Genomic DNA, 16,523 nt, shown 5'->3' with positions numbered 1-16,523 from the left:
TTTGTAGATTAAAAAAAGAAGGGAGCTTCCCTGATGGCGCAGTGGTTGGGAGTCCGCCTGCCGATGCAGGGGACACGGGTTCGTGCCCCGGTCCGGGAACATCCCACGTGCCGCGGAGCGGCTGGGCCCGTGGGCCATGGTCGCTGGGCCTGCGCGTCTGGAGCCTGTGCTCCGCAGCGGGAGAGGCCACAGCAGTGAGAGGCCCGCGTACAGCAAAAAAAAAAAAAAAAAAAAAAAAAAAAAAAAAGGGAATGAGTGGTTAACAGTATCAAGTATTACAAAGAGGGAGAGAGGAAGAAAATTCATTGAATATGATAAGTAGTCATTGTTAACTTTGAAAGAACTGTTTCAGTTGATTAACTGGGAGGCAGCAAGTAGTGAATGAATAGTGAACAAATAATCGTTTCAAGTCTAGATGATTTATTTTTTCCCCAAGAAATTTATTACTAAATGGAAGGGGAAAGAAAAGATAACAGTTTAAAAGAATTCTTTGAATTTTGGTTTTTATAAATAAATCGAAATTTAAGTATGTTTGTAGGCAAAGAAGAAGAAACCACACCCAAAAGAAAATTCTAATGTCACGTGGCAAGATTAGTCTAATTTTAAAATATGAATATTGTTAAGTGGTTCCACTGTTTATGCATCACATTTATTATTGGTAACTGGGATAAGGAGCTTCTGTTGGCTCTGCCATTTTCCCAACCCCTTTCCCAGCCTCCCCCAAAGGAGGACATACTAATCAGATCAATCTAAAATTTGATGGCACCAGCCGGGCTCAGGGTCAGTGTATGTGAATCCTGTGGGTTTTATTTATCTTCTGCTTGCCTGCTTGGTGCTAGGCATGTGAAACAAACAGGCTTTCTCTTTCTCTTTTCCTAGTAATCTCATATGATTATTTCCATATCTGTTAACCTTATTATTTTTTGGCCACACTGAAGGGCTTGTGGGATCTTAGTTCACTGACCAGGGATCAAACCCAGACAGTGAAAGCACAGAGTCCTAGCCACTGGGCCTCCAGGGAATTCCCATGTTAACCTTTCATTTTTTCCATCTGCTTATCTTCTGTATAATTTCTTCAGATCTGTCCTTTAATTTACCAATAGTTTTATTCTACTGTGCCTAATATGTATTTTAACTAACCAATTGAGATTTTTATTTTAACAGTTCTATTTTTTATTTTTAAAATTTTTATTGGAGAAGAGTTGATTTACAATGTTGTGTTAGTTTCTGCTGTATGGAAAAGTGAATCAGTTATACCTATATATGTATCCACTCTTTTTTAGATTCTTTTCCTATATAGGTCATTCTGAGTATTGAGTAGCATTCTATTTTTTATTTTTAAAAGCTTTGTTTGGTTTGTTTTCAAATTTGCCTGGTTTGATAGGCAAGCCTCTTACTGCGTACTCATCTTTTATATAATTTTTAAATTTTTTCAACATTTCATAGTAGTTTTTTAAATATATTTTGTTTGGTAACTTGAATGTTTGAATATTTTGCCTATTGATTATGAACTCTCATTTAGTTGATACAGTATTAATCTGTGGGATACTCAAAGACTTAAACTAAAGATGTGTTTCTCCCCAAATCCTCTTCTGTGTGGAGCTGCATGCCACACTAGTGACCTGGGACCACTGTAGCCCCTTCTCAGGTCTCCAGCTTCAGGAGAGAGCTTGATCTCCCTTAGTTCCCTCTCTTGTGCCTAGGCTGCTTCTCCGGGTGCTGGCAACCAACATCAGGTCGGTTTGTCCTGGTGGTTTAACACTGCTGTGTTTTCTTTCCCCCATGTCCTGTGAACCCAGCAGCGCATGACGTTCCTCCTCCTGTTTTCTTGTAAACCCCTTCGGATCAAGCTTTCTCCCGTCGTTCTATCAAACCTGTTCTTCCTAAGGTTGCCAATAGCCTGTATGTTGCTAAATACAACTGCCTTTTCTCAGCCTCATCTTTGTTGCCGCGACAGTTAATTTTAGGGGTCAACTTGTCTGGGCCATAGTACCCAGATATTTGGTCAAACGTTTTTCTGGATGTTTTGGTGAAAGTGTTTTGGGAGGAGATTTACATTTAAATCGGTGGACTTTGAGTAAAGCAGATTGCCCTCCATAATATGAGTGGGCCTCATCCATTCAGCTGAAGTCCTGAATAGAACAAAAGACTGACGTTTCCCCCAACAAGAGGAATTCCACAGCAGAAGGCCCTGGGACTTGAACTGCACAGTCAATCCTGCTTGGGTCTCCAAGCTACCAGCTCACTCTGTAAATTTCGGACTTGCCAGCCTCTGTAATTGTATAAGCCAATTCCTTAAAACACATACAGACATCCTACCTATTGGTTCTGTTTCTCTGGGAACCCTGACTAATACACCCACCCTGTTAGTAGTATTAGACCGAGGTGATTATTCCCCTATTTTTGAAATATTTCTTTACTTGATTTCTGATAATGCATGCTCCTGTTTTTTTCCCAACCTCATTGGTTTTTCCCTTTAAGTCTCTTTTGTGGATTTTCTCCTTGTCTTCCCAGTCTCTAAATATTAGATCTCCAGAACTGACAGTTGAGTCTTTAGACCTCTTCTCTATACTTGCTCTCTTGTTAATCTCACCAAGTCTCATAGCTGTGACATTATCTTTTTGCTGATATACCAAAAAGTTCCAAATGTATATTCCTAGCCCAGAACTCTCCCTTTAACTCCAGACTCATATTTCCAGCTGCTTTATTCTAAATTTATGCTTATTATCTGATACATATCTCAAAGTTAACATTTCCAAAACCATATTATTAAGCCCTCCTCCCTTTCCATCCCCCTCAAGCCCAACTGCTTTTCCCCACGATTTCCCCCTAGTAAATAGAATATTGTTCTAATTGCTCAGGCCCCAAACCCATGAGTTATCCCTGGATTCATTTTTTTCCTGACCCCCTACATCTAATCAATCATGGAATCCTGGGGCGCTATTTTTAACTTAGAATCTAGCCACTGCCTACCACCTGCTTCCCCCGCACTGGGACAGGCCACGATCACATCTGCCTGGAGTAGCAACTCTCACCTCTCAGCTGGTCTCTGGGCTTATACCCTTCCCCGCAAGGCATTCAGTTCTACACTCAGCAGCCAGAATGAGTCTTTAAAAGTACAAGCCCTGGCTATCATCCCTCTGCTCAAAACCATTCAAAGCTTTTTCAAGTGGCTCAGAGGAAAAGCCTCAATCAATTCTCTAAAAGACCCAACACAATCTCTTTCCCTCTCACTCTATTCCCTTCCACTTCCCTGCCCTGGCAGGTACGGCTTCCCTTTAGGGGCTTTGATTTGTTGTTTCCTCTGCTTGAAATGCTTTTCCCACAGACTTCTGCAGAGTTTCCTCTTATACCTTCTGTAGTCTTTGTTCAATGGCTACCTTCTTTGTGACGCCTTCCTGGTTACTTTATCTAAAATCCAACCTATCTCCCATTCTCTCTCTGTCGTCCTTCCTTTACTTTTCTCCACAGTATTTATCTAAAAACTACATATTCTACTTCTTTATTTTGTCTGTCTGCCCCTCACTAGAGTATAAGTTCCATGAGGATAGGAATTTTATTTTATTCACTGCTGTATCCTCAATTCCTAAATACCATCCCTCACAATAGAAGGCACTCGATAAATATTGCTGTAAATACCCATTCTTGGCAAGGGTATGGGGAAAGATGCAGTCTCTCACATTTGGGGAGGTAAGTATAATTTGGCGCAATATTTTTAGAGGTTTTTGGTTCTCCGGTGAGCCATTCACTCACAGTGAAAGCATTTGCACCTAGACCTGCTCAGCTTTGATCATTTTCGTTACCTGCCTGGCCTCTGCAGTCTGTTGAATTTTCTACCCGTGGCCCACAGGTACTTCTCATTTTGATCTTCCCTGAAATGACCCTCTTTCTGCTCATGTAGCCACAGCAAGAATATTCAAAATTCCCCTTCAAGTAGCATGTTCTTTAGTGCCTCTTAGCCACTGTGTATATTGTTTCTTCTGCTTTTTCTCCCTTTTTCCAGCCTAGACACTGCCCACTCTTTCTTCTAGACTCAGTTCAAGCATCAAAGACTCCATGAAGCCTTCACTAGACACCTTGGCAGTGACTCTTCTCTGGGTCTCCACAGCATTTTTGTGTAGAATTTAATGATTAGTATGTATCACCTTGCACTGAGTGTTTGTTTGGGTTCCTGTCTCCCAGTGAGACTGAGAGCAAACTCATAACGTCTCCAACCTTGTCTCTAGCTCTCTGGCAAGAGAGCAAGGCTGGCACTACATTTTTGGTTGCATGAAAAAATAAATCATTGAATGTCTTTTCCCATGTTTCTGTTCACTTCCACCTTTTTTCCAACTAAAATGCTTAAAAGTTGTTTGTATGACATTAAAATGACCATGGAAGCATCTAAGCATAATTTCTGTGCAGACAGAACATGCAGGATCGTTTCTCAGGAGGGTAAGCTGAGCGCCAGCAACAGCTCTTGTCCCAAATTTGCTGCCATACTTTACGATGAAAAAGTCTAAACTGTAAGTGTTTTCATCTTAGGAATAGTGATAAGATACATTTATTGGCTTATTTGCATACTTTTTAATGCAAAAATTAAGGTTTCGGAATAAAATGGTCAACTAGGACCCTGTGGCTCCCTTTCTTCAAGTCCCCAAAGAGAAACACGCTTTTTATTCCTTTCTTCCCCTAAATCTAAGATAATATTACTGAGGCATGAACCTAGCTTGTATGACATGTTTTGAGCACTGATCCACAGTGCCAGAATCAAGTAGCTCCACACCCTAAGAAGTGGCTCTAACCCAGGATGACACAATCTGTGTTTGTCAAATTGCCAATTAAAAAAAATTGTTTAAAGGCCCTTTGTTACATAATAATGTTTTATTCAGAAGGAGAGGAAAAGTTGGACTGATACAAAAGGCAGTTCTTTCCATTTTCCACTTTATACCATAAGCAAATCAATCCTTTGCTTTTTGTGTTGCTAGAGCCTACTCCAACTTTATGCAATGGGACTTCTCCCAAGCTGCCATTCAGCTGCTAAAGTCACAGCCGAGTTTTACCACCTCTCCAGAGCAGCTGGAGAGAGTGACGGAGTGAAAGGAGCCTGGACAATGGCTGGAGGTTATTTTCAAATGTGGTTTGTCCCTATTTTGTTCAAGGACACAGGATTTAAAAAAAAACAAACAAAAAGCAAAAAAACAAACACCCGGACAAGAGAGCCATTTCTGAGCATGGAAGAACTGAAGCTAGAACGGAACATTTTAGTCTCTGGCCTCAGATTTTGAGAGGCTAGAGCAAAACACATTGCTTGATCACTGAGGTAAATGTTGACTTTTGTAATCAGGCTGATGACTGGAACATATTGGAAAAACAAAAGTAAACCTTATGACTTGGACCAAGCTTGTTTTTAACATTCTTTTCTGTCTTACTAACAACTGGGACCTAGCCCCATATTGAAATACCATGTAACAGAAACTAAAGAACTTTCTCCATAACTAATAATACCTTTTAAATGAGACCTGATTCTTTCACTATGCAGATTAAACTTGACAATCAAGTGCTTTTACCTCTTCAGCTTTGAATAAACTATTTTTAGATCTAAAATTTTTTAGACTTATAATGCACATAATAAGTAAAAATATTCTGATTAAGCAAAATTGTTATTTTTCTATCCTAATCATGAATAAATTGAATTTTTCTAGGCTAGGGTTTTAAAGGCACATCAACAAACCAGAAAATAGGATACTTGAATGTATATTTTTAATATCCAATTATGAGACTAGAAGAAATTAACATAATTTAAATTTTTGTATTTGGGCGGGTAATAAAATATTTCAGCAAAAAATATTTCACAAAAATTGTCTCTCCAGTGCAAGGTTAAGAGATGTACACATCCTGCAGGGACTATCTACTGTTTTTGTCAGTCTGGTTCTCCTCTCTCCCCTTTTGCTGGTAATGCCCCTGTGTCCTTTGGAGGAGACTTCCTCCCGTGATGGGAGCTGCCTGTGATGATTCATCACATTCATATGACCCAAAGTATTAGCCACCCCTGATATTTTTCTACATGAACTGTTCATCAGAGGCAGGATGCACACCCAGTGCAACCTGTGGCTCTTCTCCTTGTAGCCTAAAACACTAGTTTGCTATGGTACAGACTGAAGACAAGTCAAAAAGAAACAGGTTTGGGAGAAGGGGCTGAGAAAGATGCTGACTTTACTTTGGTCTCTGGTTCTGGTCCCTGAGGTTCTCAGAAATGCTGTTCTTCCATCAGTGCTCTTGAGCTACCTCAGTGTTGTTCCAGAAAATCCATCACACCTCCACCCCAATCCAGTTCAGATTGGCTTTGGTACTTGCAACCAAAGAGTTCTGACTCAGGAACACTTACTGGAGCACATATTGTATTGACATTTAGTGGTACTTATTGGAAGAAAATTTATTGGACAGAAGTATAAAAACTGGCATAGACAGTTTACTGTATTATGTAATGTACTGTATATTGCCAGAAGCATGTAAAACAATTTGTCCAAACAATTTGCCTTTAACTTGACCTCCTTTGTTCATCTCTGTTACAAAGCTTACATTAAGAGTGACAGTAAGTTGGTTGCTCAAATTAGGGACGTTTCCTTAGTCTGAAATTTTATTTCATTTTCTATTATTCAGAATACTTTTAAAGCACTATTGATGTTCAAGAGAAAAACTTGTATTATGCCTAAATTATGCACCACATCTATTTACACACATACAGATGATACTGCAAGTATTCATAAACTTTCAGCATATAGCAACTAGTAGTCAGGAGGCCTGGACACTAGATATTTTGTTAACTAAGTGTAGTGTTGGGTATGTTGCTTAATTTTTCCAGGTCACAGGAAAATGAGGATGTTGGAATAGGTGGGTGTCTTCCAGCTTTAAAACCCTAAGATTCCACTAGTAGAAAAAACAGTCAGTTCTGTTAGAAAAAGATTTTGCTGATTTTATAAAAAAACAAACACTGCTTTTTACTATTTCCTTTGGCCTGTTTACTAAAAACATTGTGTGAAAGTGTCATTGGGGGAAAAAAGCCCCACCTGATACAAATGAATGCAAACTATGTTGGCCTTGGAAAAAGTTCTGTTGTCTAAAGGGCTCCAAATACATTGGCCTAGATGCTGAACTAATAGGTGGCAAAACAAAACAAAACAAAGCGAACAAAACGAAACCAAACCGTACCCTTAAAAGAGTTATTTATATAATTTCAGAACCATAAAAGTACATTTAAAAAAAATACCAGATCTTTTTTTTCTTTTTTTTTTTACATCTTTATTGGAGTATAATTGCTTTACAATGGTGTGTTGGTTTCTGCTTTATAACAAAGTGAATCAGTTATACATATACATATGTTCCCATATCTCTTCCCTCTTGCGTCTCCCTCCCTCCCACCCTCCCTATCCCACCCCTCTAGGTGGTCACAAAGCACTGAGCTAATCTCCCTGTGCTATGCGGCTGCTTCCCACTAGCTATTTTACGTTTGGTAGTGTATATATGTCCATGCCACTCTCTCGCTTTGTCACAGCTTACCCTTCCCTCTCCCCATATCCTCAAGTCCATTCTCTAGTAGGTCTGTGTCTTTATTCCTGTCTTACCCCAAGGTTCTTCATGACATTTTTTTTTTCTTAAATTCCATATAACCAGATCTTTTAAACTTCCTCAGTGAAAGAAGTTTTGAGCTTGGAATTAAAATGTCAAAAATTAATAAACTAAGTACTCAAAGTAATTTTTAAATAAAATTATTAAAGATTTTTCTTAAAAATTCACTAATGTATTAAGTGTACATTATTAAAATAAATGCTCTATATCTTTAGATTGAAAAATACAGTACCTTGACAATTTTTCAAATATTGATTTTGAAGTGCTAAATATTCCCAAAGGCAAGAGTTGCAGGATGAATACTAGCTCAGTGCTGCAGGTCTGGCACCATCTCACAGCTTTGTGACTGTGGTTTGTTAGGCAATTTTGGTTGCAAAATATAGAAACCCAAACATGTGACCTCAGGGAAGAGGGTGTTGGGGTTTGTTCTTGTTTGTTTGGTTTGTAAAGAATACATATGTAAATCAGAAAAACTGAAATCTCAGCCATGATATCCGGCTTCCTTCCTAGGAATAACAGGAAAGTTGAACAACAAAGCTTCTTAGGAGGAGAGGAATGCCAATTGAATTGGGCTTTTCGGAACACAGAATTTGAAGGATATTCAGAACCCAACGTATCAGTAGGACTTCTCATCCTGCTGGAGCATCCCAATCACCTGAGGAGTGTTTTAAAAATACAGATTTTGAGGTCCCATCTGCAAAGGCTCAGGTCTAGTACACCTGGGGAAGTGCTGGGAACGCTTTGTTTTTTAAAAGATCCCAGCTAGATTTTGAATGCCCTGCTCTCTGGGTTGCCTGGGTTGCCTCTTCTCTTGGTGTCTGCTTCCTGATCAGCACACTACCAGTTGATTCCCTCAAGATTCTTTACTATAGGCTCAGTGCCTCACCTCCTTCAAGCCTTAGCTCAAATGTCACCTTCTCAGTGAGGCTTTCCCTATTCCTGTGATTGAAAGCCGTACCCCAGCCCCTGGCACTTTCTAGTTCCCTGCCCTGCATAATGTTTATCCAACACTTACCACCTTCTAATACAATATTTGATTTACTTATTTATTGTTTATTGCCTGTCCCATTTACCAGAATGCAAGGTCCATGCAGAATTTTTGTGTATTTTGTCCATAACTGCATTCCCAGAACCTAAAACAGGAAATTCTTAATAAATATTTGTTGAGCAGATGAGTGAATGGATGTTTTCTGCTTAGTCACTGGCTGACATTATCTTCTGCTCACTGGTGATGTGTCAGAGCCCTTCTCATCCATGGCTACCATCTGTGCCTCCCTTTGGGTCCAGCTTCCCCAATTGATTGTCTGATTGGACCAACCCTTTTTTCTTCTTTTTTATTTGGGTGGGGGCCCACCACGTGGCATGTGAGATCTTAGTTCCCAGACCAGGGATCGAACCCTCGCCCCCTGCATTGGAAGCACGGAGTCTCGACCACTGGATCACTAGAGAAGTCCTTGGACCAGCTCTTTTGGATTGAGTGTTTTTCCCAGGTCATTTTTGAATGGGTGTGAATTGGCTGTTTAACAGGTCAGGTGCCCTCCCAGGAGTAGTCCACAGAGGCACAAAAGAGTACTGCCTGGGGCCCCCCCTTCAGCAGGGCGTGTGGGTGGGGCATTTTCTCCAAGAAGCCTATTTTGGTGCAGAGTGAGTGTTCAGCAAGTTACTTGACCCTGCTGAGCTTCAGTAAGACTGCATTATCAGTGCAGGTCTACCTTATCTCAGTGGGTTCTTCAGAAGTTCCAGAGAATGATGTTTGGGAAACATAGGCATATAAAATATTAACTTCTTATAAAAATAAAATGAATGTGAGACGTTACATAAATTCAGATGACATTTAAGTATGGCATTTAATAAAAAGCCTAAGGGAAGTTGTAGGGGAGAATTTAGGAATTTAAGAACGAGTTGCTTAAAGTGCTTTTGTGACTCTCCCCACCCCCCAGTCCTGAATGTCTTTCAAATGTTATTCTTATTTCACATTGATTTCTATTTGGCAGGGGATTCTGGTACATAACTTCCAAAGTGATATTTAAGACGAATACATGCAAAGATCCACACTCAGTCTCCAAAAACAAATTGCACAAATACAGGTTGGAGGAGATATGGTTTTACAGGTGTGTATGTGTTAAAGTCCTAAGAAAGATTTGAGGGTTTTTGTTTGTTTTATGAACAGTGTGGGGTGATAGAAAAATATGAATGTGATATCAAGCTGAATTTTGAAACATCATAAGAATGTAGAAAACTGTATTTTTTTATTCTTCTCTGTATACCTGGAATACTGGACTCAGTTCTAGATGCCACATTGTAAGAGGCACTAGGGTATGTTTAGATGAAAGTGTATGGAGGAGATGAATGGGGCTTGTGTATGGAGGCTGGTGTGAGAAGGCACATGTTCTGGTTGCTGACTTCAGATGTTTAAAGGCTGTGTATGGAAGGGGAATTGGGCTGTTCTGTATTCAATACATCTGAGTACCAGATTCAGATTCGCTGGGTACTTTAATACAATTGTATTCATACTAATGATAATGATTTAAGGTGTTATTATGTCCCCCTTTTAGAGTTGAGCAAACTCATAACTTGGAGCTGTTTTGTGCTTGTCCAAAGTCATACAGCTAGAAGTTACAGAGCTACGATCTGACCACACCACTTTGGAGTTTAATTCCAGTGGTGTTTTCTACTAATATCATTGTTACCTACCAAATCTACAGAAAGACACATTTCAGTTCCAAGTAGGGACTAGCAGGGCTGTTCAAAGATGAATACTATTGTGAGGTAGTGAGTGGTTCCCTATCACTCAAGAGTTCAAGCATATGCTGGACAGCTACTTTGCAAGGATCTGGTTGTCCCTTCAATTTATACATATATAAAGAAGGATATGTTTACCTTATGAATAAAGTACTAGAAATGAAGCCTAATCATATAGCCAAAGGAACTCCAGAGGGGAGGCTTAGTGAATTTAAGTGATTGAGCTGTGTTCATTTAGTAGTTATTGGGAAATACAGCACCCAAACTTTGTTCTCTGCATTTATAGTCTAATGTGTTTTCTGTTGCAACAGTTCCCCTTATCTAATAACTGGGTCCACACTGTTGTGGAACAAGAGGGTATGGAAAGAGGAAGGGCAGGGATATTTGGTGAATTACTATAATAGATTGTTTGGCATGAACTTGCTTTATTAAAACAAGCCAAGAATGCGAGTGGTAATAGGAGAGGGTTTAAAATGATAAACAGAGAATGCCACATGGTAAAGGAAGGAAGAACAGAATACTGTGGAAGGTTAAGTAAGGAAGGCAGGGACTGTGGATTGCAGTGTATTTCCCTCTTGTTGAGTAGATGTTCAACATCTATTTGTTGGAATGAATAGTGACATCAGTACTTGAACAAATATTTAAAGAAAACCTTCATAGTGCTGAGTACTGTGCTATGTCTGAGAGCCAAAAATGAACTAGACAAAAATCTCTATCCTTTTAAGGAACTCACAGTCTAGTAAGAAAAGACCACCAAGCAAAGCAATGGGAAAAAAGAAAGTGCTAGGGGTTATCGTAGAGAATAGATCAAAGCTTACATGAAAGCAGAAAAGAATGAATAATTCAGTGTAAGTGTGTGGGGTGAGGATATGAGGGTGGAAAAAGGACAGGATGTCAGGGAAGATTCAACGGAGGAAAAGATGCATTATCTTTATTATCTTGAAGGAGACTGGAAGTTCACCCGGTTAAATGAGGGATGAATTTCAGATGGAGGAAAATATACAAAGGCACAGACAGAGCCTGTGTGTGAGATGTGGTGGGAATTAAAGCTGAAGCTGAAGAGATCTGTGGATCAGATCATAAATGGGCTTGGATATCACGGTAATTGCTTGAAACTGATTATCCAGGTGGAAAGCCTTTGAAGAGGGAGGCTCTGTGTTTTTGGGGCATTCCCAGCAGTCCTTTGGAACACAAGCAGAAGTGAAATTAGCAAGGCTTGACCTAAATGGTGGCAGAGACTGATGTAGTGGAGACATTATCAGTCGTAGAAATAAGAGGAAGTATTAATCCTTGGGATTTTCAATCAGAGAACTTTAGCAGAGAGAAACTTAGTTGCCTAGTTGTTGGAATGGTAATCTTTCTTTCCTAAAGAAATTAGGTGATACTGAAGTGAGTGGCACAGTGAGTAATAAGTAAGGCCTGAGATTGAGAACACATGCTGCCCTGAGCCTGTGTGTATTAGCTGATGACTCTTTTGAACTGAATTCAGGAAATGACATAAAAACGATTTGTGCAAGAAAATTGGAAGAACAAGGACTCTGAAGTCACTACATTTGGAGAAAAATAACTAGTGTTGGTGAAGATGGGGAAGTAGCCATTATCAGAGGGCCATTTGTGGATAAATTTTGGGCTATCCAGTGGAAAGATCCCCAAAGGAAAACAAATGCCCTGAATCCAGCTCTTCCTCACTACAACCCATTCCCCTGCAGTTGCCTTATCCTTCAGACACATCACACATCTCTGTGTGGGAGATCCATCTCCTGGCATCTCCTGGCAGTGGGTACTTGGGGGTAAAGGAATCCCAACAAACCCGGGATGACAACGTTAGAATTTTGAAAATCTTGGAGACCATATACTCGAACATACATATTCCAGTATGAGGACAGAGAAAACAAATGACAGGCAAGGCGTCAAGGGGAGGGGGTGTCCTTCCTTAAGTCCAGGCTCCCCGACTCTAGGCCCAGTTCTTCCATAATCCCACGCTGCCTGTGGGCTTGGGAGCTGGAAGCTCGGCGGGTGGTGAGGAGAGCGGGGTCCGCCTGATGGCGTCGGAAGCCCCCTCCTCGCCCAGCCCCCAATCCCCAGCCCCCGTGGGACTCCCAGCCCCGCCCCCTTCCCGTGCGGGCTGTGTCGCTGCGCCGCTGTTACCCGGGCGCGCGCGGGGCAGCACGGACGCGAGTCGGGCCGAGGGTGACGGGAGGTCGCCGAGCCTCCCGCGCCGCCGCCCCTTGCCTGACGCAGAGAGGGGCCGGGACGCGATTTGCCGCGAGTGACTGGAGCCGCTGCCGCCGCCACCGCCAACCGGGCCCGCTCCGCCCTCAGTCCGCCTTCCTCCCGCCTCGCCCTCCGCCTCCGCTCGCGCCTTGCTCGCGTCCCCGCGTCCTCCCCACCGCCCCGGAACGTCGGGCAGCCAGCGCCAGCCAGGTGAGTGTGGCCGCCGCGCGGCCCGGGCGGCCCGGGCGGGAGGAGCGCGCAGGCCCAGCGGCCGGGCAGGGAGCGCGGGCGGGCAGCGGCGGCGGCGGGCCCGGCTTTCTTCCCCAGCGTGGGCCGCGCGACTGAGGGAGGGGCGCCCCCGCCCCGCCGCAGCCCCCGCCGCCACCGCAGACAAAGCAAGCGCCAGAGGTGGGAGCCCCGCGGGCGGCCCCTGCCTCCGCGCCGCCTGCCGGGTGCGGTCGCGGCCCGCAAAGCCCGGGCGGCCCGCGCGTCTCCCCTCCTGAGCGCCCTTGTTCATTTCTGGGTGAAAGGGACCCGAATCGTGCAACAGGTACGGGCGTTAGTCCTTATTTAACGGCGGGTCTTGTCCACCCGGCGTGCGGGGACCAGATGTGGCGCCCGGCTCCCGGGCGAGCCCCCGTGTCCAGCGCCCGCGGCTTGCTCCTTTGTGTGGCCGGTGACCAGCTCTGGCCGGCGGGTGGGGGACGCCCGCCCGAGGCCCCCGGGCTGCACCGAGGCTCCTGGACGCCTCCCTCGGGCTGTGGGGCTTGGCTTCTCCCGGGCCTGCGGGCTGTTAACCTCCCTCCAGCCTTTGGAGGAGTCACAACGGGAAGGGAGAGCGGGTTGGCAGGGTTATCTGGCTGTGTATTTATTTTTGTATGTGAGGTAGACTCATATTGGAAAGGAACCGCAGTCTGGCCGGCTCTTGAGGGTTCCTGTGGCATTTCACCCTGGGATGCACCGTTTGGTCCTGGTTGCTGCTGCGACTGCCGCCGTGGTTCTCTTCTTGGTGCTTTGATATCTTTCTCTCTTACACAGACATCACCCAAGAAGTTGGAAGCGCCGTTGAGGGAGTAACTCGATACAGCTGTTTGACAGGTCGCCTCTTTCTTCGCATTTTGTCTGTGCCAAGTATACCCACCATGCATACTAGCATAGGTTGGCAGACCCTCATATTAAGATCACCACTCAAAATACCCCCATATTGGGAAGTAGTAACCCGTAGTTTTTACTCTGGCTTGATGAACCTTATTTGTTTAGATGTGAGAAACTTTTTCTTCCCCCCAAGGAAGAATACAAAATAAAGAACAATTTATCTTTGTTTACATACCTGGGGTCATGCTGTTACCTAGCTGGTTTCATTGGTATGCTATTTTAGTATAACAATACTAAATGGAAGGAAAATATCTGCCTTCTGCTTTGAGCAATAAAGTACTTCTTTGTTCTAGAACCAGGAAGCTTTTATACATAATACTTTGTGTGGACAAAAGTTAGTGACCGACTGTCTTTACCCCATGACCAAATTCAGGAAAAAATTCCCAAAGGACTTAGAAAGCATTACACAACTCTATAGATTGTTTTTGTATTCCAAATTCGAGGAAATCATTTTGTTGTATATTTATTCAAACAATCTAGACTAAATTTAACCTTAAAAATTGGGCCTACTCTGTAAATTCCCCAGCATTAGGGAATGAATTGATTGCACTTAAAAGAGTTTACCAAGCATTTTAACTCCTGTGAATAATAATTGGAAGGAGCTGGTGATGGACCTAGACTCTGACAGCAGAATGCAGAACATGGAAAGAGGTAGAGGTTGCAAAGTTCCATGTACTTGTGTTTTAGTTGATTGATGGGCATGTCTGAAAACTAAATGTCCACTAATTTAAATACAAAATACTATATTTTAGCCTTTTTTTTAATGTACTCTATAAAGACTCCTTGAACCTCTCTCTACTCCCTAAAAACAAACGATATTAATAAGGACTTTTCTTTTGAAGAAATAAAATAATACCAAATTAATCTGATCTGCAGAAAGTTTCTCTGGCATAATTAGTAGTTTCACTTTACTAAAAATACTATTCATCTGTGTAACATCTAACTTCAAAGAGCTTTCGTAGCTGTTACAAGCAGCAGGAACAGCCTCCTGAAAAAAGTAGGATATTAACTATTAAAAAGTGGCAGAGGGACTTCCCTGGTGGCGTAGTGGTTAAGAATCTGCCTGCCAATGCAGGGGACACGGGTTCGAGCCCTGGTCTGGGAAGATCCCACATGGTGTGGAGCAACTAAGCCCGTGTGCCAAAACTACTGAGCCTGCACTCTAGAGCCTGCAAGCCACAACTACTGAGCTCGCATGCCACAACTACTGGAGCCCGAGCACCTGGAGCCCATGGTCGGCAACAAGAGAAGCCACCGCAATGAGAAGCCCGCACACCACAATGAAGAGCGGCCCCCGCTCGCCGCAACTAGAGAAAGCCAGCACGCAGCAACGAAGACCCAGCATGGTCAAAAATAAATAAAGTAGCAGAAACTTAAATTTCTAGAATAGTTTTCTTTTATTAAAATATAACTCATATACTGTAGAATTCACTCTTTTAACGTGTACAATTTAGTGGTTTTAGTGTATTCACAAGGTAGTGCAAGCCTCATCACTAATTCAAGGAACGTTTTGAACATCCTGAAGGGAAACCCTCGTACCCATTAGCTGCCACTCCCATTCCCCTTCATCGCACTTGGCAGCCACCAGTCTACTTTCTGTCTCTATGGATTTGCCTGTTGTGGACATTTCATATGAATGGAATCACACAATATGTGGCCTTTTGTGTCTTTCATTGAGCGTAATGTTTTCAGGTTTCATGCGTATCATGCATGTATCAAGATACTTCCTTCTTATGGCTGAATAATATTCTACTGTGTAGATATGCCCTATTTTGTTTATCCATTCATCAGTTGATGGACGTTTCAGTTTCCACTTTTTTGGCTAGTATGAGTAGTAATGCTATGACCACTCATTTACAAGTTTTTGTGTGGACATGTGTTTTCAGTTTCGTTGGGTATATAATTAGCTATGGAATTGCTGGATCACAAGGTAACTGTAACTGTTTGAGGAACTGCCAAACTATTTTCCATAGCTGCTGCATCATTTTACATTCCCACCATCAAAGTATGAGGGTTGCATTTTCTCCAACACATGTCAAAGTTGTCTTTTTGATGATAGCCATTCTAGTGGGTGTGAGGTGGTATCTTGTGGTTTTCATTAGCATTTCCCAAATGGCTAATGATGTTGAGGATCTTTATGTTCTTATTGGCGATTTATATATCTTGATTGGAAAAATGTCTGTTTAATTTATAGTAGTTTCTTTCTTTTTTTTAATGACCTGGCTATTGTAAATAGTGCTTCAGTGAACATTGGGGTGCATGTGTCTTTTTGAATTATGGTTTTCTCTGGGTATATGCCCAGTAGTGGGGTTGCTGGGTCATATGGTCATTTTATTTTTAGCTTTCTAAGGAACCTCCATACTGTTCTCCATAGTGGCTGTATCAATTTCCATTCCCACCAACAGTGCAAGAGGGTTCCCTTTTCTTCACACCCTCTCCAGCATTTGTTGTTTGTAGATTTTCTGATGATGCCCATTCTAACTGATGTGAGGTGATACCTCATTGTAGTTTTGATTTACATTTCTCTAATAATTAGTGATGTTGAGCAGCTTTTCATGTGCCTCTTGGTCATCTGTATGTCTTCTTTGGAGAAATGTCTGTTTAGGTCTTCTGCCCACTTTTGGATTGGGTTTTTTAAATTTTGAGCTGCATAAGCTGTTTATATATTTTGGAGATTAATCCTTTGTCCATTGATTCGTTTGCAAATATTTTCTCCCATTCTGAGGGTTGTCTTTTCGTCTTGTTTGTAGTTTCCTTTGCTGTGCAAAAGCTTTGAAGTTTCATTAGGTCCCATTTGTTTACTT

General features: G+C 42.2%; 1 protein-coding gene across 3 annotated transcripts in view; it reads left to right on the top strand.

The window, feature by feature from the left end:
• Positions 1-12,684: 12,684 nt before the first annotated feature.
• SESTD1 (SEC14 and spectrin domain containing 1) overlaps positions 12,685-16,523 on the top strand; it is a 132,747-nt gene continuing 128,908 nt past the window's right edge. Inside the window, exon 1 of one of the 3 annotated variants that reach the window (XM_082841907.1) lies at positions 12,685-12,774. The gene's annotated coding sequence lies outside the window, so the exon portion shown is untranslated. Of the gene's footprint in view, positions 12,775-13,032; positions 13,115-13,436; positions 13,663-16,523 lie in introns of those variants that run through there. The other 2 variants (XM_082841906.1, XM_082841905.1) reach the window with 2 other exon arrangements.

The sequence above is a fragment of the Leucopleurus acutus genome, assembly GCF_964270905.1.
Source record: "Leucopleurus acutus genome assembly, chromosome: 6".
NCBI classification, from domain to species: domain Eukaryota; kingdom Metazoa; phylum Chordata; class Mammalia; order Artiodactyla; family Delphinidae; genus Leucopleurus; species Leucopleurus acutus.
This window is presented reverse-complemented; position numbering and strand designations above follow the sequence as displayed.